At 38.8% G+C, this 26,272-nt stretch overlaps 1 protein-coding gene across 3 annotated transcripts in view; it reads right to left on the reverse strand.

The window, feature by feature from the left end:
* Positions 1-26,272, reverse strand: part of ADAMTS2 (ADAM metallopeptidase with thrombospondin type 1 motif 2) — a 266,308-nt gene that overhangs the window by 189,641 nt on the left and 50,395 nt on the right. The window lies entirely within an intron of this gene.

Consider the following 26,272-nt stretch of genomic DNA (forward strand, 5'->3'; position numbering starts at 1 on the left):
CGCCAGGCTGCCCCAGCGGGGACCCTGCCGCTGCCGGGGGCGCTCCCCCGCGCCGGGACGGGTTCTGGGAGCGGGGGTGGGAGTTGGCCAAAAGCGTTTTGCAGCAAAAAGAAACACACACACCCACCCCCGCGGGGCTTGGGAGCCCCCCCCCGGGCGCTGGGGCAGTGCCCTGCTGTCGAGGCCCGCGGGCTGCGCGGTCCCGGCTCCAGTCTGTGCATTCACGTGGACACTGGTGGTCAAAGAAAACCAGAGCCAGACTAGGCAAACTTCAGGCACCTCGGCATGAGTTTTGTTAGGAGTCTTGGGTTCCTGCTGAAAGCAAGGACCCAAATGGAAAAAGTGCCACCACCATAAGCAAACCACAATCGGAGATCTTCATCTGATCGAATAAATCACTCTAAGTAGCCATTTCATGGGAAAAATTGTTTGGACTATTTGCTAATACTGAAATTACTTGCTGCAAAGCCATCTTATATTAAATATCTGCAAATGGAGATATAGACCCTGAAAGCATTCAGGAATACTATAAATAAGATATAGAAGAAGATTTTTTAAAATAATTAAATAATCGAGAGTGGCCTTTATGGAAAAAAACAAGTTATATTTGTTTCCATATGGCCAGGATAAATGCCATACTGCTTATTCCGTACAGATATTGTATATATTATATATTTACTCAGCTGTTGCATTATCGGGATCATTTGCTGTTTTCACCACTTCACTCTGTAACCTTGCAGAATCCTAACAGCCCTTCCCGTGCTCCCGCTGTCCTCACCAGGCCACGGCCTCACCTACCGCAGGCTGATCCGCGCTGTATCTGCATGTATTACACCCCTCTGGAAATTTGCATGCAGTGGCTTCCTGCAGGAAGCTGGTCTTCTGCCAAGGAATTTTCCTGGGTATCCTTGACTATTCTTGCTCCTGTATGACTAAGGGTCCAATTATTACCTTCCACCCCTATATTATGGACACAAGTGAAGGGTATAGAAGAAAAGTAACAGCTAGCTACTACTGCTCAATGCCAGCGACTAGGTTTTATGGACCCCAGGCCTGATCAATTATGGCAGTACATGATTTTCTGCTTGCTGGGTTTGTTGTTCTGGTTTGGTTTTCCCATTTTTTAGGTTAAGGATAAAAAGGGAAAGTTTATTCTGAATAATGGAGTAGATCAATGTGTACATGACATTCAAACATCCCTTCACTTATCTTTTCAAATGACCTCTGCTTGGGATTGCTGGCTGCACCAGGCTTCTTCCCAGTTCTTCCTTTCGGTTTGTTTTTCCGTTGGCTCATTCTTTGTTTTGTTGTGTTTGTGAGTCCATATTGAGCAGCTTCTCTTACTTAAAATCTCATATACTTTCATCAGTACACAGCTGGTAACGTTCCAACTTCATTTTTATTGGACTTGTATTTTAAGCTGATGATGTGGCTTTTTTATGCTCCATCCGTCCCATCCTGCTCAAATTGAAATAACTTCTGCTCATAAACTTGAAAGGGAGAGGGCTTGGCCCTCTATTTGAAATCAAAGTTCTTATTTGCATATGATGCATCCAGAAAAAAATAAGGAGACAGAGTATATTATAGAAATATAAAACAATCCAGCCAATAGTTCTACTAATTAAGATGGATTTTTATTCTTGAAAAAATTGGAGGTTAGAAAATATGCTTTAATATGGATAACAGCTGTACTGCAGAGTAATGATATAAACAAAAAGAATCAGTAACTGCCTTCATGTAGAAGTTTGTTTCTATACAGAAACCAAGTTCTATGTGCACGTTATCATCTTGCCACATGGGGCTGAGACCCAAAAGCTCCATGGGCTCCAGGGGCTGGTGAGGCTGGTTTACAACCTTCTTTAAAATTTTAAACCAAACCAAACTGAGAACAAGTGTCAAACAACGAAGCCAGATCTGCAGTTGGTAAAAACTGTGCTTCCACTGAACTCGCTGGAATAAATCCTGATCCCCCACTGAAGTCAGTGAGAGTTTTGCCATTGACTTCAACAGAGACAAGATTTTCTGCAATAGATTCACGATGAGAATTTAGATGAACCGAGGATGTGCCACATGGTGCGGCAATGGGCTCATTATCCTTCCAGAGAAAAAATGGATCCATTTTTGACCCTGAAGAGGTGGTCCAAAGCATGCCAACTACCACAGAGCCTGAATGAGTAAAACTTAATACGGGAAGTTCTTACATCCCTGCTCTTACACCACTATAGCAGAGAAATTCAGGGGAATACCCTCCCCGAAACTAGTTCTTCCCCATTTCCTAAACTATTTGCCCAGGATTCTTGACACGGGCAGCCGAGGTCACTGCCTGGGTTTCCATGGTAGGGCCTTGCCATGGCTGTCTCCAGCAGGATGCTTCAAACTTTTTTTAGAATGAACTAGAAAAAGCCAACGTGAATTGCATGTACTGCTACATTACTCATAGTCCACAAACCTCTAAATTAATTGGTGTGAATGAAGTCACATCATGTTTATTTTACTGGAATGAAGGGAGGAGGACTAGATACTGCAACTGTACTCCAATAGTTTGATCTGAGGGTATGCCTATGCTGCTGCCAAACATGACTACAATCACACAGATGTTTGCCTTTGCTGGAGAGAGGCATACAGAAAGGAGAAAATAATGCTCTGTGTCCTGAACGAATACCCAGTCTGAAGGAAAGGTGTTCTAGCAGCTTATGCTGAAATACCCAAAGTAGCTTTAAACAAGCTAGATGAGCTACAAAGAGCACTGTAACTGAACCAATATGGAGTTCAGCACAGACTGCCTGAGTATTTACTTGGATTTACAGATCTTCTTGTCCGCACCAAGTATGTGCTGTCAGTTCCTGTTCTAGCTAGAGTACATCTGTATAAACTGCAGTCAGACCTTCCCTGTGGAGATGTTCTCTCAACATTTAATTTTGCTTAGTAAAATGAAAGCATCCTAAGCTTAAATCACCAGCTACTGCTATGAAAGTGTTCAAAACCCATATAACTGCACATTGCAACAAGAAACCTTGTATCTGAGATTTCTAAGATCTCTTGCTGTTTTCAAGGGAAAATCAATCTTTTCCCTATGTTCGTTGGGCTGTGAGGGGAGATGCTGGACTGCAGCACTGTGCGTTCTCCAAAGCGCACGCCATCACCTGAGCAGGTAACTTACAGTCTGCTTACAGCCCTCATGATCCAAAGTGGTCCAAGCTCTTACGCGAGAGGCTACCCAGAAAGGAGAGTTCTCATTTCTGACCTCCTTATGGGGAATTCGATACCTTTCTGCAAAAGGACTGTACGTTGCCTGCTTTATGTTCTTATGTGGATCATTGTCTTTGCTTTCACCCTTAACTGCTATGCATACTTTGTGGCTATGCAACATTATAAAGCTTAATAAAAAAGAAGAAAAATTAAAATAGCGTGCCAGTTCATTTCTTCCACACTTGACATTTCCAGGCTCTGTATTGTTTGAACCCTTTTCCCATTACATGGCAGTATTATTACCTAGAAAAAAAATGCATGTTTTAATGCCGATTTTGAAGCAGTGTATGCTAAAGAGCAGTAACTAAAACAGTCCTGCCTTTTCCCCCCTTTACCTGAGCACAGTAATGAAACAATCCATCACACAAAAAACAGACCAATGTAACAATTAATAAATTACCAAAATATCAAGCTCTTTTTAATAATTTCACTTCCACTCTTTTTTTTAAGAAAGAAAGTGCCAAAGAAATATTCTAAGAAAAATAAAGTGACAAGAAACTAAATTAAAGCAGTAATACCTAGGCTAGTCACTTTGATTCCTGGAGTAAGAAATGAGGTAATAGTACAAAAAATATGTACATCTTCAATTGATAACTAATAAAATCCAGCCTACAGCAGGAGAGCTACTGACTGACTGTAAAAAAGGGGGGCATCTCCCCTGTCTGCTCATCCTGAGATTTCTGAGAACCAATTCCTCGGCCCTTACTGGACATGCTCAGACTGCCCAGGCAGGCAGGTCCTCAGAAGACTTGAGTGATTCTGCTGAGACAGGAGCAGCACAGGACGTACCCCAGAACTTCAGGGGCTTAAAGAACTTTATTGACAAAAACTTAAGCAGTTAGACAGTAGTTTTGAAACCTGTCACTGTTGGATTACGGGACTTAACTCTCACTTTAGCTATCTAAGATTCAAGTGTACAGTCTTCCAAGACAGAACGGAGCAGCAGGCATTCTTCCCAACCTCGCTCCGTGTGTCAGTGCTACCCATGCAGGGCACCTGCAGCCTGGGGCAGTAAAACGGTCAGGCTGCCTGCAAATTGCACAGGCCAAGAGATTCATCTGCCAGATGCTGGCCGCATAGGGACCAGCTGTGGATGCCTTCTCGGGTCTATGCTCATTGATAGCACAGGTTCAAATTCCTTCTGCACATGGCCCAAAGCTCCTACCTGACCACAGGCTTGCAGCTGAACTGTACGCACACGCGAGTTTGCACTCAGGGAAGGAAGTAACAGAACAAGGGGGATGGATCCAAGTTTCCTTCACCTTTTTCTGTATTTGGTTCAGCCACTTTGTCCTGATTTTGCGGCCCACAGTAAATGTTCCATCTTAATTCCCCTTTACATTTTCTCTGTCAACATAACACATACAATTTCATTGTTATCACTTCCTTCACTAACCATCTGTATTTAACTGCTAGTGTAATTGTCTTTTGATAAATAGTACAATCCCTCCCCTACGTTTTCACCTTGATTCTTTCTGTGCAGATTTATTGCCTTGCTATTAATATTCCAGCCATGTGATTTATCCCAGCATGTTCCCGGAATACTTGCCTTCCCTATATAAATATTTGAATGATCTTAATTTCAACTAATTAGTACTGGGACATTTTATTTCCCTCTTGAAGAATTCTCAATTGTTACTAACCCGTTCCTTTCCAGTTTATGAGATATCTATTTTGAGGGGAGACAATAGAGCCACTGAACGAACCAAACACTTTTTCAATACCGTTCTACCCTTCTTCATATTGTTCACATCAGTCTGGTTGCAAACTAAATCTTCTAGGTCTGAAATCTCAGAAACGTCAAATGCACAGGCAGTGACAATAAAGCATTCCTATCCTGCCTATCAACATGCTTCAGTCCTTACAGAAAGACAGACCTTAGTTAACATCTTATCATGCCACAGATTTGGGCGAGTCACCAAGTTCAGATTTGTGCAAGATCTGGGAGACAGAACAAAGTTAGATGGCTCTAAGATCTGTCTCCCTCTGGGGCATCAGTTTCACTGTCAGCTTTACCTATAAAGGAAGCTTAGGGCAACTAGGCCCCGATCAAGGGTTTGGGGTTTTTCTTCCCCGTGCAAATCTAGCTATACATAATCTTCCCTGAAAAACATTTAGCAAGTTTGGCTGAAATATTTTGGCTTTGTGCACCGTGACTTTTTAAAAAGAGAAGAATCAACATCTTCCAGAAGAAACATTTCTGGAGGAAAAACATGTTTCTAGTCTACATACTAATTTATTGTTGAGAAACAATTTTGATGGAGCAGTTTCAACCAGCCATACTTACAAATTGTTCTGCTAGAAAGAAATCGTCTCAGAAGCATTTCAGCCATGCAGATGTCTTCACCCTCCAGAAAAACCATTCATTTTTACCGATTGACCCACTGCTGACAACATTAATCGGTTGTTCAGTCTAGGCATTGTTTTAGTGAGCAAGGATACACATAAAGAGTATATATTAAGAAACAAAGCAAAAGTATTCTTTACAACTACTAGAAAATGCCTTTGAAATATTTATTTATAAATCTAATTGAGTACAGACAAGAAGCAGGATTTTCCCCAAAATAGAAGAGTTAAGAAACAGTTCTAAGTTTTTAAAATTAAGCCTAATCAAGATCTTCAGATTAAATTCTCTCTTCAAATAAAACAAATTCTACTTTCCAGTTGCCTGTTTCACAGCTGCAACTCCGATAATAGGACATCTTAATAATCTATATCTTCACTAAAAACAAATACCCATTTAAAATAGACCAGGAGACTTTCCAGCCTCAGAATCATTATTTGTATATTTGTATTGAAGTAATGCCTAGAAGGCCCAGTGGAGACTGAGGTCTATTGAGTTAGTAAGACAGTGAAGAAAGTGACCTGCCTAAGTACAAAGTTCAACGCAGCAGTTCAGTGAAACAAGTAGAAAAATAAGGATTTCCATTCCAAAATCCTAACAGGTGGTATAATCTTTCAAAAAGTCATCCCTGCAATCCTTATCTATTACTTGTAGACACACTTTTCAAACAGTATTTATTCTTTACAGTTACAAACAATTTATCTGAATAATTACTTCCTTTAACAACAGAAGTCTCAAGCTATTTCCCGTCTCCCTTCTCACCGCCTACACTACCACCTCGAGAGATGCCGTGCATTTGCAGCTTAGCATATTTTTTTTTTCCTTAATCATGCTTTCTGGGAGCCATAAAGCTGAAAGGGAGAAAACTGTAAATAATTGCATCTTTAGAGAAGAGTTTAAGCTTTAAGCAGTGGCAGAAATACTGAGTTCACATGCTAGCACCGCACTTGATCAGAGAAGTCCTTACAAATTAGGTTAAGGGAAATTTACTGCTATCCAGGATCCTATATTTTAAGAGGTTTTTCATCAGTCACAGAAATGATATAATTTCTGTAGCTGCCTTTAAAGTATATAAGTAACACAGAAGGAAAAGCACAGCAAATTACTGGGATCCTGTCCAATACGGAATATCTGCAGCCTCAAGTCAAACAAGCTCAGAAGGTTCATGGAATTTGACTCAGTGAGAACTGCCAACTCAGGGGGAAGGTCACAATCACAGTGCCTAAAAGATAAAGGAAAACACTTCTCAGGCAGTTGGGAGATGCAAAACTTTTGGGAATGTGCATTTTCCACCTTACAAAAGGAGATTTTTGTTGAACTTGTGGATTGTGCATTTCCTTTAGCTCCAGTCTCCAAACCTGCCAAATTAAGCAGCATTGCCCATGGAAGCTCTACCTAATCCTTCACTCATTCAGATGAAGGAATGAGGGCAGGGATTCTTTAGGAATATTTGAAAGCAAGCCTCTTGCATCATTTGTCACTAAGAAAAACTCAAGACAAGGATTAGGACTAGAATAATTCCTATTCACCTTTGTAGCGCAGAAATTGAGTCCCATCCCTGCCTTCTTTTTAACCCCAGAACAGAACTTACTTGAGTGTGAGCTGGCACTCTTAGAGTGCGCTATAAATTGTGTCACACTAGCATCAAGGGAAAATAGCATAGGAAATCTCTAGCAAGCCCAGGGCTATTATTGAAACACATGCAGTAAAACAACCCAATGTTTCTGGCTGTTCTTCAGCTTATTCTTCAAATGACATATTAGGGTCTAGTCCGTAATATGAATAGCTCTAACTTGGTTAGGAACACTGTATGTTTGCCTTATAAACTAATGAAACCTGGGTTATACAAAAAATTGTTGCAGCTTAAGGAAGTCCAGTTTAGTGGAAATAATAAAGCAAGTTCACAGAAATGGAAATTTAAGGAAACACATTCAGAAAGCATAATAAGAAGAAACAAATTTCACCTGAAAATTCAAAGCTGTAGAAAGCTGGCTTGGTGCAGCAAATGCAAATCACGCGTTAGGCATTTCAGTGCCCCAAGGGAACAAAGGGAAAATCTGGATGTTCTAATGACCTTCTTCATTTCACAAATGTAATAAAATCACTTTCAAACAGATATCTAATGTTTAGTTAATTTATAGCTGGTTTTTGCTCCACTTTCAACCAATGGCTGACAAGTAGACTGCAGCGCTCAGTCCATGACCTGAAAGCTTGTTAGCAGCCTTCCTTGTTCTTTGGTTCTTTGTATTGATTTCAGAGTATCACAGGGAGTATCTTATGATTGTTCCTGTCCTTTATAGACATATAAATCAAGAGCAAATTCACTGAACTCAGAGCTGTGACCCTTATGTGAAATGGATGTTAATACAATCAGAATCACCTACTGGCAACGTGGTTTTGAATTATTTCAGCCTGCTGTGCTTATAGTGTCCCAGCCTCTAACATGTAGCTTTTGACAATTATTTAAAGTGCATTTCATAGTCAGACAGCAAAGAAACCCCAAACACAGAAGCAGGTGGAAAATATGAAGTATGTCTACTAAATGTGATACCCTACAGTTTATTTCCTCAGCCATCATGTGGTAATTTAGGGGTTTGGGGGCTGCTTGAGTTTCAAAATAGTTAACCAACTGCAGTGCAGTATTTTATCGATCTGTTTTCATGCTCACAGTAATGATGCAATACTACATAAGGGATACTGTATCAATGATCAAAGTGCATATGCTTTGCATTCCCTGACAACCTTTTCCACCTATAATAACTTCTGGGTTCTGTCTTCTTTAGGCAGTGCTATACATGAATTACTGAACTTCAAAAGCGGTCCGTTTATCTTGTCTATGTCAAAGATGAATTCTTTAAAAGCAGGAACAACTCTTTAATTTTTGATCTGTCTGTGTTCACGGGTGCAAGGCCTGTTCATTTCTCCAAAGCACGGCAGACCTGCAGGACTCCTTCCAGCTTTCTCCAGCTAGAAGGCATGTTTTGGTTGAGTGGACAGAGCCATCAGCCACCAGAAATAGCTGCGCCTTTCACTTTGCATATTTGCTTCTAGCATTCCTGTTTACAAATGTTGAAGATTGTTGCACGCAGTTCTGCTAGGGCAGTGCCCAAGTACAAAGATGATCAAACTCTTCCAGTGAAACAGTAGGTAAGATGACATCTGCCTCTTAATTACAACCAATGCAATTCTTGATTAAGTAGAACATGTCTACTTAATGTTTTACAGTTTAATAAAACTGTGTAAAATATCCATCATCATTAGATGGCATATTACAAAAGGATTTAAACAGGACTAAATTGCAAATAATCTCTCTACACTGAGCTTTGGGTAAGTTCTGCAGAGACTGAGAACACAACTTCCATTAAATAGAGTACAGAATAACACATCTCCTGCCTAAACATGGTCAGTCTCTCATTGCTGTCAGACTGAAGACACCAAAATAGGCCTATGCATCAGTCAGACTCTATCAGTTCTGTAGAATCCAGGCTTCTGGCCCTCTCTGGAAACATTCCATTCACTACAGAAGAGAATTAAGTTGTTTTTCTTTACAAATCAAACCTACCCAGGCTCGTAATCCATCAGACAACTTCACGGCGTATACACATCTGCATAATCCTCCTGAAGTTGCGTAACTCTCCAGCTGTCCTCATAAGAGGGATTTCATTCTGTGCCTGGCAGGTTTTGCAAGAACTACATGTTCTGTAGAATATGCATGTACCGTTGTGCGTGATACTGGGGAGGATTCTTAAAACTAATCAGTTTTTAATCTCTGTACCTTCCTTTTGTAAAACCTGCCTTCACTGCGGTTGTGTACACACAAACACAGATGCACAAACTAAGGAACAGACAGCAACTCCTTTGGTTCTAAAAGTCAGTCCAGTTAAATATTTTAACAAGAGCCAAATATTCTTCTGAATTGTATCCTCTCTTAGAAATACGCTTGAAATATTCTATAGAAATGTCATATTTATCATGTCAACTGGCAGTAGTTAAATTAATAATTTAGTATGATGGTAATCATGGGACTTCTCATATACATATAGAGTACTAAAATGTATGTAGGATCTTTATAGTTTTCAGTATTATAGCCATTTCATAATAATGGTAAAGTCCAAACTCTATTCCATTTTACAGAAGTTAATCAAAAGCACACACTTTCAAAAATGTTCTCCCTAGTTTATTGTAGTTCAGGGATGTTACAGACCATTCAGGCACTACCACTAGTAGCAATTCTTTTCTTAACCCCAGAGCCATGCTACAGGTAGTCTCTGAATATTTTTTTAGATTCCTCACCCACTGTCTTAAGAAGAAATAACTGACTGTAAATTATGCTGATTATGAAATACATTACATCAAGAGCAAAAGTGGAAATGCAGCTGTAGCACAAACCATACACAAATCTCACTTCATCCACATGAAAAAAGAATCTCTTTCTAGAGGGCTGCAAATACCATCTCCATCTTCACTCTTAAGTCGTTACTCAAACATTATTTGCTACTGGATATGTATGTATCAAAAATATGAGCAATTCTGGTTTTGAGGGACAAGGGAAAAACAGTTGGGTTTTAGTGTATTCAAGAAATCTACAGTAGTTCTTCCTCCAGTTGGCATTGTATCAAAGTTAGTAGCTGCCGTGTTCCATGGGAGAAGAGAGAAAAGCAAATGCTCCTTATGACCAGACTAAGTATTTCTAAAATGCTATCTTTTCCAAGGTTACTAAGACAAGGAGTTGTTTCATTCTTTTCCAAGTTTGTTTAGAAATTCCCCTATTCCAATGTTACAGCTGTCTTGTTTACTGATGGTGTTCCACCTGGCTTCATCCTTTAAATGCAATTTTAGCACAGACATTGCTATGATATCGTACAAACTTGAAGCTTCTCATGAAGTTGATATTCTCCTATTTTCAATTGGACATTGCAAGCAGGAGGGGAAAAGGGAAATAATCTTCATAACAAAATGCAAACCTAATGGAAACTAAAGGGTGGGTAATATCTGGCAAGTTCTTAAAAATTCTGCCCTCAAACTGAAGGGAGGACTGAAGTGCAACCTGAGCTACTGGTGACCAGTGTTACTACATAAACTGATACTCCCATTCCTCTGACTTTTAATAAGGCCTAAACCAAATAGTTCTCAAAGCTCTCTGAGGCCATTAAATAACTAGATTTGAATTTTGCAGTTCAACCTCTTACAACTTTAATATCATTACAATATCGGTATGAGAGCGGATTAATGTACAGATTCCCTAAAGAAAATGTACCATTGGCGATTGCAGTGAATTAAAAGCCATGATTATAAGTAATTATTTGAGTCACTGTAATGCCAAGCAGATTCAAACAAGACCAGATCATATTGTGCTAAATCCTATTAAATACAGTAAATGACTCTTTTGTAAACATCTTACTGTTTACATAAACAAGACATGATAAACATAGTAAGAAAATCAGTGGCAGGGAGTAAGGGTATAACTTGCCTACATTCATCCAGCAGGTCAGCTGAAAAATCAAGGATAGAACCCAAGTCTCAATGGACCATGTAATCATTACCTCAGAACATAATCTAACATCACCATAATGAATCTGCATTATACTTGGATAAACATTTGTTCACTGTTACAAGGTTTGGTAATTTGGTACATCAGAACAGTGAAAGAACATGCAACTTATATTAAACATCTGCATTCAATCCTTTCTTAGATATTACTTCATGTTAGATGTTGATCAAACAGTATTTTAAATGATGCAAAATGAAAAAGGGAAAACGTACCCATCATATGCTAAATACTTACACACTGAGAAAAGCAAAAAAAACATTGATTCTTGTTTCAAGGTCAACCATGTGCATGTCTTCACTCTAATAGGGCTAGTTATGAAAGAAAAAAGTTGGTCCCTGCTGTTATAATCATTAAATGCTGCTTAGACAAACTGCCACTTATGTCATAATGAAAAGAAACTATTTTGCTTAGTTTTATATTTAAGTTATCCCAAAATATCCAAATATTACCACTTTATGTACCAGTGGTCCTACATGTTACATGGTGTTTCTCTTCGAAACAAAAGGGAAGCTGAGCTCCATGGACCTGAACTCAGAAACTACAGGATCTCACATCACGCTAACTTGACATGGGATTTCAAGGCAAAGGTTACCTCCTTCTCAGCACCATCCCCATCTCATTCAACAGGCTTCTGAATCCACAACTGCAGTCTTCTTCCTAGGAACTCTTTTTAGCTGTGCAGTGATTAATATTTTTTCATTCCTGACATGACATTTTAAATTGTTTAAACTGAAGGACCAGAGAGATTGTTATTGTAACCAATCTGCAGATACTGAGACCTGTCACATACACACCGCATGGCTGCTTGGAACATCATGGCAACAGCAGTAATAGAAGGCTGGATAATACTAATGAAAAAAGCCTGCATATTTATTTTAAAATATGGCATCAAGGGAAATTAAAATTGAGCTGAAAGTTCAGAAATCAATTTGTGTTTGAATACAAGATTGTTTGGAGGCTCATCCACTTTCTACTCTGCAAGCTGATCTTGCATCTGCCTGTTTTCTCCCTGTGCACACTGTTACAGCTATTGAGACGAAGATACAGCTCACTGTGAGCAACAGTCTATGATGTGCACTCCTCTCCAAAAGAACTGGAAGAAAGTGTTGTGTTTTTTTTTAAATTAAGACAGAGGAGCAGACATTTCCGACTGAGACGCAGCAGATGGCTGCCAGAAAATGGTAAAGAATTCAGGAAGATGAAGGGCGAGGCAGCCTGTGGGCTTTGGAAAAGAGACAAGAACCCAAGAGCAAATGAAGTGCTCTGTATATGTGGGGCAGAAAGGTTTTGAGTGGCAAAAGTGTGTAGGCATCTGCCTTCATGCACTTTTGCTGGCATCCTTTTGGTCCTGCTGCAGTAAGCTTCCCATTGCAAATTCAATTCTAAACACAAGTGCTGCACGTCAGCAATAATTTAGCATTCCACATATGACAAGGAAATGTGTCTAAAAGTGCTCTGCTCTGGCCTTTTTGGCCTTTTTTCAATACAACTGTAACTGGAGCTGTATTTCCTGGGAAAGGTGGCCTTATTCTGGTACGGCAGTTCTGCAAATACTTTTCTTAATATTGAAAACAGTTAGCATTGGAAGGGTTTAGACAATTCCACAGGAAACCCATCTAGCTGTGGAGCTTAAGAAACATTTTATTAGCGGTACTAACAACCTTTATAATAATAATAGGCAAAGTCAGTATTTCCGTTCATTTATGTTAGGAGGTGTTGATACAGATGCTTTCTTTTGCAATATATGTTATTGTAATGATCACATTTCAGGAGGGTGGGAGAGGAATTTCTTCTGTAACTATCTAAAAATTTTTTTTGAGATATCCCCGATACAAGCATTTTTAGCTTCTCATTCTGAGCTGTTCTGCACTGGCTTACCTGAAGCCTCAAAATAAATCAGATGCAGTAGCACAGGACCGCACATAACAGTTCAAAAGCATGTTATTTGATCATGGTTCAGTGTGTTGTGATTAGAATGTGCCCCCCAGAATGGACTTTTCTGGCACTGATTTCTAGGAGTTCATAGCATCTACACAGGGAGCTAGATTTTCAGCATAGCTCAGCTCCTGTTTCAGAGTCTCGGTGGAATAGCCATGTTTTCTGAATTGTCCAGCACCCTGATGTTCTCAGCCTTCTCCAAGGCAATGGCAAGCTGCTTTGTAATCCAATTCTTTTCATCAAAATACAAATCCAGGCATTGCTGACTAATTACAGCCCCCAAACAATCCCTTCCAGTAAAAATATCCATTCAAAGGATTTGACTGTATGAAAAGCAATTGTTTCCTCCCTAATCCTTTGGAATATCTAAGGTGATTATCTCAAAATTAAGAAGAAATACTATGAATGCAAAATACAAAATTCAGCAGCTCTGTGAGCTGTTTATTAAACAAGTCCCAAACTTACCATACACCAAATGCAAAGAATAGTTATTGCAGGGGGGAATATTCCCACTTATGAAAATAAAAAGACATGAGGTTTCACAGTCTTCCTCATGGACCACAAAGTCTCATCAGTATTTACTATTCCATTTAAGGTAATTTTGTACATCTCTTTCGGTGCACTCACACAAATAAGAACACCTTCTATACATCTTCTGAATGTAATTTAGTAGCTGAAACTACATCATATGGTCAGTCAGCTCTTTGAAGGTAGCTGGTATGTACTGAATTGATCCTCTTCAAGTCCCATGGCCTTGCACGAGATAGATTAAGGGCAACCCAGCGGTGTGCCGGCTTTTGCATATTAACTAGGGGAAGTTCTCCTTCAGCTCAAGGTAGATACGCACATGGTTGGAGGATAAGAATAGCCACTTTCACCATCAGTTGTGACCAATGGCATTCAACCAAGTAGTGATTCTTAAATCTCTGTATTGGCCATACTGCAATATTTGCAGAAATAATTTGTTCATAGAGTCTCTACTGTTTGTTGGACGCTATTGTTGCAAAAATTATGCTACTGGGAAGGTTGCTAGATATTCTCTATAATACAGAACATCCCACATTACAATCCCAAATCCTATGTTCCTTATTAAAAGCAAGCAGAATATCACTTTCCCCATATTTTCTCACCTGCAAGTGGCTGCTCAAGGCCTTCAGAATGTTATCGGGAAGCTAATTTACATTTCTGCATTAGAAGAAAGGGAGATCCAGGTGAGGACTGGCTAAAAACGTGCACACACCCTTGAGACTGATTTTCTTTTTAGTTGCATTTCATTTGTGTACAGTTTCTTCCTTCTGCACTAGAACATTTCATTTTATCTATCAGAAGTGCACTGCTGTCAGGAAAGCGAGAGAGGGAACCTAAAACTCATGTAAAGGTAAAGGATAGCGGAGGCTCACAAACAGCAGGAATCAACTGTTGAGCAAACCTATGCCTCATTTTACTGGAGGCTGGTGGAGCAACAGCATGAGATGCACAGCTCTCACCAACTTCATAGAGTAACATGGAGAAAATGTTCACAAATACACTCTGGTCCTGCCTCCCACTATTGTAGGAACACAGTCTGAATCTGGACTCTTGTTTTTATTGGCATCTTGATTAATTCTGTAGAGCAACCAAAGTAATTTGTTCCAACTGTTTTCTTCCAAAACAACTCACATTCACTGCCACACCTCTGACAAAAAACCAAATTGTTAACAAATGGCTGAGGTCTCACTCACAATTAAAACAACAATTGTGAAGCAGAAATAATAATAACACAAACACAGCCCCTTCCAATTCTTGCTGGGGCAAGTTATTCCTGCAGAGACACGGAATTGTAACCCAAGGGTATGCAATGACTTTTTGTTATTTGGCTCAGTGATCTCTCACAAACGAAGAAGTATTACTGCAAAGTGCCGCTGCTGGTATTTATTAGCAACAATGCCCTCTAATAGCTGGCGTACAGACAGAGTGAGTGGTATAGTACTTTTCCCGAGGAGTTCTACCTTAAAAACACAAGCTTTTCCTGTTCAATTTAAAGCATGTATGACATACAGTAATTGCTTATCTTAATTGCAACATATGGTTACCAGTGAGCACTTCCCAACAGCATCAACTTGTTGCAAAAGATTTTACATCAGACATGCCTGTGTTTCAAATACTTGTGTGCACTTACTTCTCAAAAGGTGCCATTTGCATCATCTGCACTGAGACACAGCCAAGCATCAAACAAAAAATATGGGAATAAACACACTGCCTTTCTGACAATATGAGATTAGCTGCCATTTTGTTCACCTACAGAACAGATGTTCAGCTTCCTAGTCACCTAAAATCATCCCCCAGGAATGCATACTTTATATCTAGCTGCCTGTATTTAAAACATTCTGTATGGACAGTGGAATCACTAACAGATTCAAATAGGTCACAACACACAAGACGGCAATTGTTACTGTTGTATCTATGTGCTTAGTAAAGAAATTGTTGAAAAGTATATTGAATTGCTGATGTTTTTAATGACAAGGGACAAAAATAAATGTCAAGAACAAAGTATATAACCATAGTGGAAAAAAAATATATATATAATTCTGAAATATATGCACTTGATACTGAAGAATACACTGAAAGTACCAGCTACAAATGAATTTTCAAAATGAAATGCCTTGGAAGGCTCAGGTGTCCTGGAAAATGTTACCTTTCAATTCACCAAGTTTTTGGCTTGAATTACACAATGACCATGGCAGATAAACTTTCCTACTGTCCATATGTAATTTTAAAATATAGGGAATTACTCAATATTCAAGATTATAGAAATGCTTATTGTGTTTACTTTTTATTAAACATTTTATATAGTCTAACTTTAATATGAGAAATTGGAATTAATTTATGTAAATTTTAATCTGAGATCAAATATAAACATAGTACTCTCTTTAGACTATTTCACATAAAAGCAACACCTTACAATCAAAGTCAAACAAACATACGGCATTTTAATCACATGTGCAAGAGAATGTTCTACCTTCTGTTTCAAAACTCCACACTTCCCTCACATTCTTCTACCTGAGTACTTACAATCCTTTATCTCCTCCAGCCATTAGAAACAACGTAAATTCTATGTAATAGACACACAAGCAGCCCAAACACCTATGGAATAAGAAATTAGAGATAAAATGTTCTGGTTTTCTTTCAAGACTGTCCTGATGCTGATGCAGACTTGCTCCATGGGAAATGCTGTGTTTCCTACAGCTTCCTGCACTTGAGTTTGGTCAGTCCTTACCTTTCAACCTTCTTTCCCTTTGGGTTGTCCTCATTAGCCGGTCATCGGAACACTAATTATATTATTTACTGGGCTGCGAATAGGAATAGATTCTGGAATACCATGATCCCCTAACATTAGCTGAATAAGGGTTGCAGGACTTCCCACTTGGCGCTATTCATCTTTCTGCAGAAGCTACTCTGTCTTGCCTCTTAATCATTTTTGTTGGTCATCTCTGAATTCCTCTCACATTTTTGCTATTGAGCTGGCCAGAACTGAATTTATTATTTCCTCCAGATATATTAGCTTGCACTTCTCCAGTTTGAATCTCATTTTGCTTCCTGCATATATTTCTGAGCTCTTTAGATCCCTTTTTATTATTTCTCCTTGCTCGCTTACGTTTGCAACACCTGTCAGTTTAGAGTATGACTGCACCATTCCAAAGCAGGGCAGCTGCATGGCAGGCAATGCCACAGTGCCCTAGGGAAACTCCAAGCAACAGTGGGTCTTAAACTTTTGGAAATTTACCCATGGCAGAGAGGAAGCATTGGGAACAGGTGTAGCTGAGCTGGTGCTTAAAATAATCTGCCTGCAGATGAAGGGTGTACAGTGTTGCTTCAGAGAGACATAGAGTGTCTGTTGCCATCATTTTGTCTGAAGTAGCTGCTGTTGCCCGAGTATGATTTTACCTGGGTGTGAGGGATCTGAAGCCCCTTCATTACCCAGGGAACACTGCCAGGTGTTGGCATATGCCCGTAACATAGGTGTGCCTCTGCATCCTCCCAGTGCCTCCTCTTTGGGGAGCACTGAACTACAAGACAGTTCCTGGAAGCCATGATTCAAGCACACTTTTTCTTTTTTTTTTTTTTCCCTCTCTGTAGACATTAAAACATTTTAGGACACTTAGGACTTAAAAAATTGGAACAGCCTGTAAGTTTGGTATTGATATTCTGAATTCCAGTGCTATTTAACTCTGAAATGGAAGCACGGGGATTAAAAGTTTGGGATATTATGTTCACACTGAGTACAGACATTCCTTTCACTTTGTGAATTTTTAACTTTTATCTGGAGCCTGATGTTCAGTTTTTCCATGACATTTTACACAGAATTAACTATTCTCCTCATGTCTTATTATTTCCCATGGCAGATCCCAGGGCGATTAAATTATAATACTGACAGCCACCTCCAGGGAGCACTGAGTTTCTATACATGTGACTAACTGGGTACTTTTTCTAACCGGCTGCAAGCAGCAGCCCACCTGGCAATGCGGTGATTTTGCTTACCTTTGAGGAAAGTCAGACAGTTTAAAACATGCACATTAGCTCTCTCTGAAGAGAGGTGGCTTTTCAGTGAATTCATGATACTGCCTTGAACAAATGCCTCCTCAAAAATTTACATTTGTCCATTTTATTCAGAATATCATCAGGGCTTATTTTTATGTCACTTTTCTAGATTTTACTAATCCAAACAGGAATATGAATTACTGAATCAGTTTTCTAATCAATTGTAATTTCAGCTGCCATTTCTTCCGTAATAAAACCTTAGATTTATAAAAAGCAAACTTCATTGTAGGAATTTGCTGTGAGTAATGCCTGTCAGGAGCTTTTTTCGGAACCATGCAATTCTGATGGACAAGCCTGCGCCCTGCCCTTTCTCAGCCCCACAATAAGTAGTCAGGGCCCCTCCCTTATTCTTTACACTGGCTGCAATTACGGTCTGAGTAAATTAGTCAAAGATGTTGATCCATTGACAACAATAAGCTTAGAATCAGACTATCAAAGAACTGAGGACTATGTGTAAAATGTCCCCTTTAATGACAAAATAGAGGAAATTATACTATTCCCTTAACAGCAGAGTCCTCATTCAAAAATAGAGCATTTAAGGAATAGCTAAAAAAACCTCTAATTGTCCATGTCTTTCTTTTCTCACAGTTTGGATAACAGCTTTTATAAATAAATTATCTGACTGATCACTTAACTGAATCACCTACCCTAATTAAAGTACAGTACATGGTATGGCACACCTATACATAAAGGTGGCGAATAGAGCTCAACTCCTAAAATGATCCATCTGTAATAAACATACATATTTATATATTAGAATAAATATTTTTGTAGTATTAAAAGGGTTTCCCTGAGGTTTTTTTTTTCACATCATTTGTATTCAATAATTTGCTATGGTAATTATGTTTAGCTTGAAATGAATTGTTCTCTAATCAGTATTAAGCTAAAAGAATAGTTACTTAATAAACATGGCCCTTACTTTTAATTGATTTTTAGCCTGACATCACAAAGTGAATTAAAAAATTATTTTCGTTCTTAAAAGTTATTCATGATTTTCTTTTCTTTTTAAATAGTGAGTGTGGCAGATAAGGCAGCTCCTCCAAAACATGCTGAGTAAAAAACTATTTCACTTCAAGACTTCATCTCTTTTCCCTTCTGCCTCACTTTTCTTCCAAGACCCAGATAACAACTCCCACATTTCCAATGACTCGTCATTTTAGGCAACTATTTAACATTAGGCAACTTCAGTAGTATGGACACCCAATATAGTCAATGGAGCCTGGAGAGGGCAATTCAGAGCATCCTCACTACTTAACTCTCTTCACAGTATAATTTCCTGATTATATACAGACTCAGAGGTCCTATTGCAGGCAACTGAATTAAATAGCTGAATTTGGATGGTATGAGTAGGTTAACCTTAACCCCTTGTTTTTGCTGTATAGGAAGCTGAAGGAGACATGCATTTTAATGTAGAATTGGGGTCTTCATAAAACCAGAAATGCTCAGCAATCTGTAGCTGAAAAAGCATGGCTTAATTCAGAGGAAATATGATGTTGTTTAAGATAGTCAGGAGAGCTGATTTAAATTCCTGTTCTGCCACAGACTTCCCCTGTGACCTTAGGCAAGTCACTCAGGGCAAGATTTTTATGGGCATCTGGACATCTGACTCCAGGGGATTTTCACTAAGTAACTTTGCAAATTTAGCCACTGAGCTCTATTCTTTAATTTTCCATTTGCAAAATGTAGATAGTGTTATTTCCTCTCTCACCTTTTACCTACAAAAGCTTCTAGGTGGCATTCTCTGTTAAAAGAATAATATAAGGCTGAGAGACTACACACCATGGTAAAAAATTCCACTGCTTAAAAATATTCTCTAAACAGATTATGACTTTCTCTAACCCATTATTTGTAAGTTTTGCAGACAATTCTTCAGATTCCCGATAGCTGAATAATTGAAGTTTCTTCACAAGTATTTGCTGTCTCCACCTGAAAAGGACAACAGCCATCACTAAAGCAGTCAGGTACAGCTATATACTATTGTTTCAATTCCCAAAATAGAGTGAAAATATTTGCAATTCAAATACCTGCCCATTAACCTAACTTGAGTGTGAGCCTCACACCAAGATTCTCCCATAGCTAGGGCAATTCCAAGCAATGGTACTGCAGCCTCTCTCCCACTCTCTGACCCCACGTATCCTTTATCTGCCAGCCACGTTTGCGTCCAGGGTCACAGGGCATGGAAGGGGACACAGCACTGCAGCTTCTATGGGAACAGCTTCTTCAAATGGTCCTGCTGGATGGCACAGAAAGGTTGTACCCCAGCATTACATCCACTCCCATGTCATGTACAATGACATTTCTGATATGCTTCCCTTGACACAGCTCAAGGCTGCACTGTTTCAGAAGCCAAAGCAAAGGAAACTCAGAAGGTTTCCATTAATGCTTGCCTATGCCACTTTGATTCACTTTCTGCAGAAATTTTGCCAATAAAACACAACGCAAGCCAGGTTTCCTCTTGCCATACTTTCTAATGAGCAGATGACTTGCGGCTATGTCATTCAGCTGGGTTTTCACCTGGAAGAAAGCAGCACACTGCCTACACTGAAGTGACTTGCTACTAGCTTTAATTGGCACACACTTCTTTTTGCATCATTCTGCACTCATAGGCATGTCTTGGCTGAATCTGATGGAATATATTTTACATGTATTAGCACTTCCAACATACTGAAAGCTTGCAATACATATGCTGGGCATCGCTCCAAATATATATGACCTCATAAGGTTTCTTGAATTTTGGACATAACTTGTTTTGTAGTTATTCTTAGTGTATAGAAATGGAAGGTTTGAATAAGAGTACCTACGCTAGCTAAGCTATAGTCATATTTGTAATACACTAAGGGGATCATAGAAACTCTACATAATGAGTGAAGCTTGAAAACCAGAATGATTTCAAGTAAATGTATGTAAAATGACATTTTATTCACTAAGTTATTTGTCATCAATCCTTGCACAAGTTAAACAGGCCCCCAGAAACGGTTTCTAATGTATTTTAGCAAGCTACTGCATTATGGTGACCGTACCTTGCCCTTTGAATAGTCCTATTGATTTTAGTTCAGAGTAAGGTTGGCAGAATGGGGACTTAGCAACTGCAGATGGACAGCAATTCCTTTCTTAATTTATATTCACTGAGTCGTGTTTGACAACTTTTTTTTTTTTAAAGGAGGATCTGTCTCCTCTCAGAGCAAATGTAAATCTCATCAGTGCATCTAATCTGGACATCTCTCCTAGTTATTTCCCACTGACTTCTGTTGGAAGATGTTGATCCCACTCAGTCAATGGCAAAAGTTCATTGGTTTCCATGAGGCAGGGTTTTGCTCTTATTCTCTGGGTATTATTGCCTACTATAGTCATCTTTGGCACATTTCACCATTTCTCTGCCCCTGACTTCATTAATGAAGTATTTCCTTCTAATAAAGCTCTGCAGTATAAAACACAGCATGCTTCCAGGGCACGTTTCTTCTTTTCCAAGTTTAACTTTTTGGCAGCACACTCCTCACTTTCATTTTTGTTTTAATCCCAAATCTATTGCTGCTATGATCCTTGCTTTAATGATTCCCCTATTATATAGTCAAGTGTACCTCCAATATTACTTAATACCATATCTAGAAGTATAGTCATCCTTGTCATCTGATGCACATATTAATTTGGGAAGCAATTTTAAATCAGTTTCAGTGTCACATCCTTAATTTCCAATATTAATTACGTAGTTCAATGTATACCTCTTATATACCACTATATACCTCTTATATACCACTATATTTTACATGTTGGCATAAATACTGTCTCAGCTCATCTGATCATAGCAATGAGTTACAGCAGCCAGCCTACCCCATACGACATCATCATTCTCAGAAAACAAAAAACAACAGCCCACCTCTTTGACAGCACATGAGGGAAGTCATGGTATATTTACATTGCTCTAACATACTCCTTCCCATGTGAAGGTTCTCAGCTCTTTTACTGTAATCTCCACCACTGAAAAAGGAACTTTTCATTCACTATTATGTAAGTACTAAAAAAAAAAATGGAGGAAAGTTTCTGTAATATCCTAGGTCAGTTTGTCCCTTGGAAGATAGTAAAGCTTTTTATCTTTGGAATGGATATCTAAAATTGAAGTTCATCCTTCCTACAGTTCTCTGCTGGTTTTATTCCAAATGCAGCAACAAACGTATTGACTTCTAGATTTAACATACTCCCTGTAGATCCTACATTAGTTGGGGGCATAGGAGGAAAAATTCAGCTGGCTCTAACCCAAAAATGTTATTTGCCATTTTAGGTTGGGTTCTGCCATTGGGGAATATGTATTAAAGGTTTCCCTTGGTGTCCAGCCTGTAGAGAATACAAATCCTACAACCTCATGCAGAGTGTTGTAGACTTTTAGGCAAATTTACCTAGTTTTTTCACCTTGGAGGACCTTGATTTAGTCCACAGCAAGATGCCAGCCATCGTATACACTTATTCTAAAAGAAAATTCTTGTCTTCATCTCCCACTATCTTCTTTTTAAAACTGTTTGCTCCATGAGCACAAACATGATGCACCAACACTATGCCCTCCTCTTGGCAACATAAATAGTTTTGAATACATCTTCTGTCCCTCTTTTTTATCTTTGTTATTTTTTATTTATGCACCAGTAGCATCTGCAGACCTCTGTTTGCAATGATGATCATGATATTTTCTTGACAGTCCTCTCAATCCTGAGGTTCTCCATCCCCCAAAAGTGTTTTGTTTTGGGTTTTTTGGTTCTTCTGCTACGTCACAGTCCACTAAAAGGGTACATCTTTAACCAAAATAAGCAAAGAAAATATAAAATCACTAGTTAGAGAGTTCTCTTGCTCTTAGAACACGTTTTCCTTCTCTAATATTCTGGCAATAATGCATACTTTATTGCAAATCTCACTTCATTGTGCTTTGACCACACTCTAACTTCCCAATGACAGCCAAGCACCTCCTTCTCAGTCAGTCTATTGGTAGACTGCTACAACAGGTACATATTAATAAAAAAACATGGAAATCTTGTTAAAAACGAAACACCACAATTTCCACATGCTGCTTCCACCTGCCATGTTTTACTTCTGCCTCTCACTCTCAGTTTCCCAGCAACAGCACGCTCACTCAATCCCCCAGTCAACAAACAGCACTGAACCCAGCAAGGAATTACTTCAGATGCTTCAACCAAAAGTCTAGAAAACAGAAGAACTATTAAAGTGACAACTATCACTTTTATAAAATAACAACCCCTTGCATAGGATTGCATGTTATAAAGCTTTGATAACCACAAATGACCTCCTGTCCTGTTTTGTGTGTGTGCTAAGCATATTTGACAGAGTTTAATACCATGTAATTATACCAGAGATCAAGTTGATCCACGACTATTTTTACAGAAAGCATCACAGCAGAGACAGAGTCACACTCAGGTATAACTGTATTTTGGCCCCGGACAAAAACTAAATAAATGAGATAACTTTTAATCACATTTTTTAAGTGGTTCTTAGAACAGATTTTTACTGCCTGATTTTCAAAGCTGCAGTATAACACAGCCTAGTTTTATGTATTTTATGTTCTATTATATTCCTTTTCAGTTAGGACACCTGGTTGTGCAGGCACTTTTCATTGCTTCAGTTCTGGGCAAATCAACATCTATCAAACCTGGAGAAGTGCTGCAAAATTGTACTTCCATGCTGGCATCTCCAGCCTTAGCAATGGAAAGCTGTATGAATAGAAATAAATTTTCCATTAGAAAATCTAATGATTTAAATAGTTGGATCAGAACTTATGATCCAGGAGACCTGACCTGAAATGGCCTGTGAAACATTTCAGAAGAGCACATAAAAACCTAAATTAGATATGTCAGGAGTAGGGTCTAGCTCCTACAGAAGAAAGATCAGTTTATACGTGTGCTTTAAAGATTGGAGTAGTAGCTTTCAAAGCTACTTGAGGCTTGCAGTCTGACAGCCACCGTAAGAGAGATCCTTTAGAATTTCATGCTATTATTCCTGCCTTGGAGCTCAACAATTTCTGTTACAGGTTGCAGCTACCACAAGGATGACCAGCACTGCAGAACAGTTTTGCTCTGTTAACTGAGCAATCAAAGATTTCCAAGTAGGATGAAACAGCAAGGTTTCATGGAAACGTTACTGGGCTCTATAGAACATATTTGGAGAACTATTGTTTTTGCCAGAGAATTCTACATTTGTAGTCAGCCTTTCAACTTGTCTATGGAATTTGATAGGGATATAATTCCTCACTAAAATTTATAAGACATTTCAAAAACCTTACAGAGATTAGTGTTTCACTTAAGGTTGTAAAATGGTTCCATAAGAAAAGAGATGAGATACAAAAAATTTTTCATTTAAGCCAGCTATAATTCAGAGTCTGTATTTCTGTCAGTAGTGTATATTCAGCAGTATAAACATCCTCCCAAAGGCAGATCTACTTAAGTGTTTTGTGATACCCAGATGAAAAACTATGTTTTTATAAGGCCAGATCCAAAATTTAATGAAAGTCAACTGACTATTATTTGCTCAGTTTAGTGAGCAGTGACAGAATTCCTATTGAATTAGTCTTGTCCTCATTTTTTCTTCTCAAACCCAATCAATTTCTCAGTGAAGTTTCTGGGAATCTTGCTGATGATGGCCAGTGACTTTTACCTCCAGCCTCCAAAGTGTGATGGGATCAGCAGAAGGGCTTTCTTATTTCTGTGGCACTTCCTCTTCTAGGAAGGGCATGAATTGCACTGGCAAATGTATTGAAAATGTTTCATTTCAGTACATTACTTCCCCCCCCCCCCCCCAACTTCACAAGGGATAAAAGGGAGAGCTGGGTTCAGATGGATTCGTCTGATTTAAATTATCTCCCAATGTGTTTTGTCAAGTCCAACGAAAATGAACATTGCTTGCCTTGTTCCTGGCTGGAGCAAGTCACAGCCCTATCTTGGATAGCAGCTTCGATCCATTTAAAAGAACTGTGTTTTGTCCCATCCCACTGCAATAATCACTATTTTTATTTTAGTTTCTACTCATTATACTTCAGATTTTAATCTGGTATTAGTGAATCTCAGTGAGGGGGATGTTCTTAGTGAGAGTGGCTATTTGACTGCAATATAAATTAAAAAGTCTCTTTATTACGCCCATAAAAAGTCTTCAACTTTATTATATTTGTGTAGAGTGACTGTGACTTTTATCATCTTATGTAAAACCTTAATCAGGTCTGAGTGTAAAATGAGATCAGACAGAGTTTTACTCTATCCCTTTTTTCCTTTTCTTTTTCTGACCAGAGTAGACCTGATAGATATAGAATACTGATTTAGCTGTTACCTTTCTTTTTATTTTATTGCAAGATCTCTGCAGGGATAAACATATCCTTCTGGAGCTTTTTTTTTTAATTAAAAGTGAATAATAAAGTAGAATGATCTGATAATGATATGGACATAAATTCACACTCCTCTGAAATTTATATGAAGTTATATAACAGTGGAGTTTTATGAAGTCCAGCATATTCTTCCATCTTTCTACTTTCAGTCTGTATGAATCCTGCATCACTACAGTCATTCCTTTTAACTACATTTTTTTCCTCTTTCTTTATTCTCTGGAGTATTAGAACCTTTCTTCATTACTATTGTGAAAATACATATGATAGTAGTAGTTGGAGTGCAAGGAAAGATTACCCCTGTGCTATGCAAACACAGAATAAAAACCAGTCTTGCCTCAAAAGGTTTGTGTCAAGCGAGGTGTGAACAGAGAAGCAGGTACAAGGTGATAGCATGCAGGCAAATGAACAGCATGAAAAGATAGAGTATATTTGTGAGAAGTATGCTTCTTGTTCTTTTAGGTTTTGTTTCCTTAATAGGGATGTATTACAAATAGCTGGCATGGAGAATTAGGCGATAGTATGAGGTAAAAGTAAAGGAAGGCAAAGAATGAATAGGACAGTCAAAGCTCACCAGCTGGCTCTGGATGCCCAGAAGATACATCAAGGCTGAAAAGAATCTCTGAGAGATTTAAGAGAGGTAAGATGGAAGCTGTAATGGTGTGGCTTTGTTTTTTATAGTAGGATTTAAAAAAAAAAAACATTAGGCATGTGAGAGAATGGTATATTTTAAAAGAGTACTGCCTACTACATCACATACTCTAACATGGGGAGAAAATCTTTGTAAGATTCAGATATATAAGTTCAAAACAGAGAAACCCTTCTGGCTTTTCCACACTGTTTAAAATCTTGTCCGCATGGTTATATTGACCAGGATAACTACAGACTAACAGGCATCAGACCCTAAGTATTGTCATATATCTCCTTTCTGCAGCCATTCTATTTTAGAATAAAGGATTTAAAGGATTATTCTGGAACAGAGCATTCGCACAGGAAAGCAGAGGCACACTGGCATCATTACAGAGGAATAACAACAGCCTGTAAACATGGCCTATGTTTTACCCCACCTCATGTCAAGGCATTCAAAATCTCTGTAGAAACATTCAGGTCCTCAGCAGCCAAGCAATTATACTCTTGATCTCTGCAGTGCCCTGTTCTTTAGGAAGGTCTCCCTTGCTGCAGTGAAGCCCTATACTCTCTGGAAACTCAATGAAAAAAATTATGTTTATAGCAGGAATCCCTGTCA

The sequence above is a fragment of the Aptenodytes patagonicus genome, chromosome 12, assembly GCF_965638725.1.
Source record: "Aptenodytes patagonicus chromosome 12, bAptPat1.pri.cur, whole genome shotgun sequence".
Taxonomy (NCBI): Eukaryota; Metazoa; Chordata; class Aves; order Sphenisciformes; family Spheniscidae; genus Aptenodytes; species Aptenodytes patagonicus.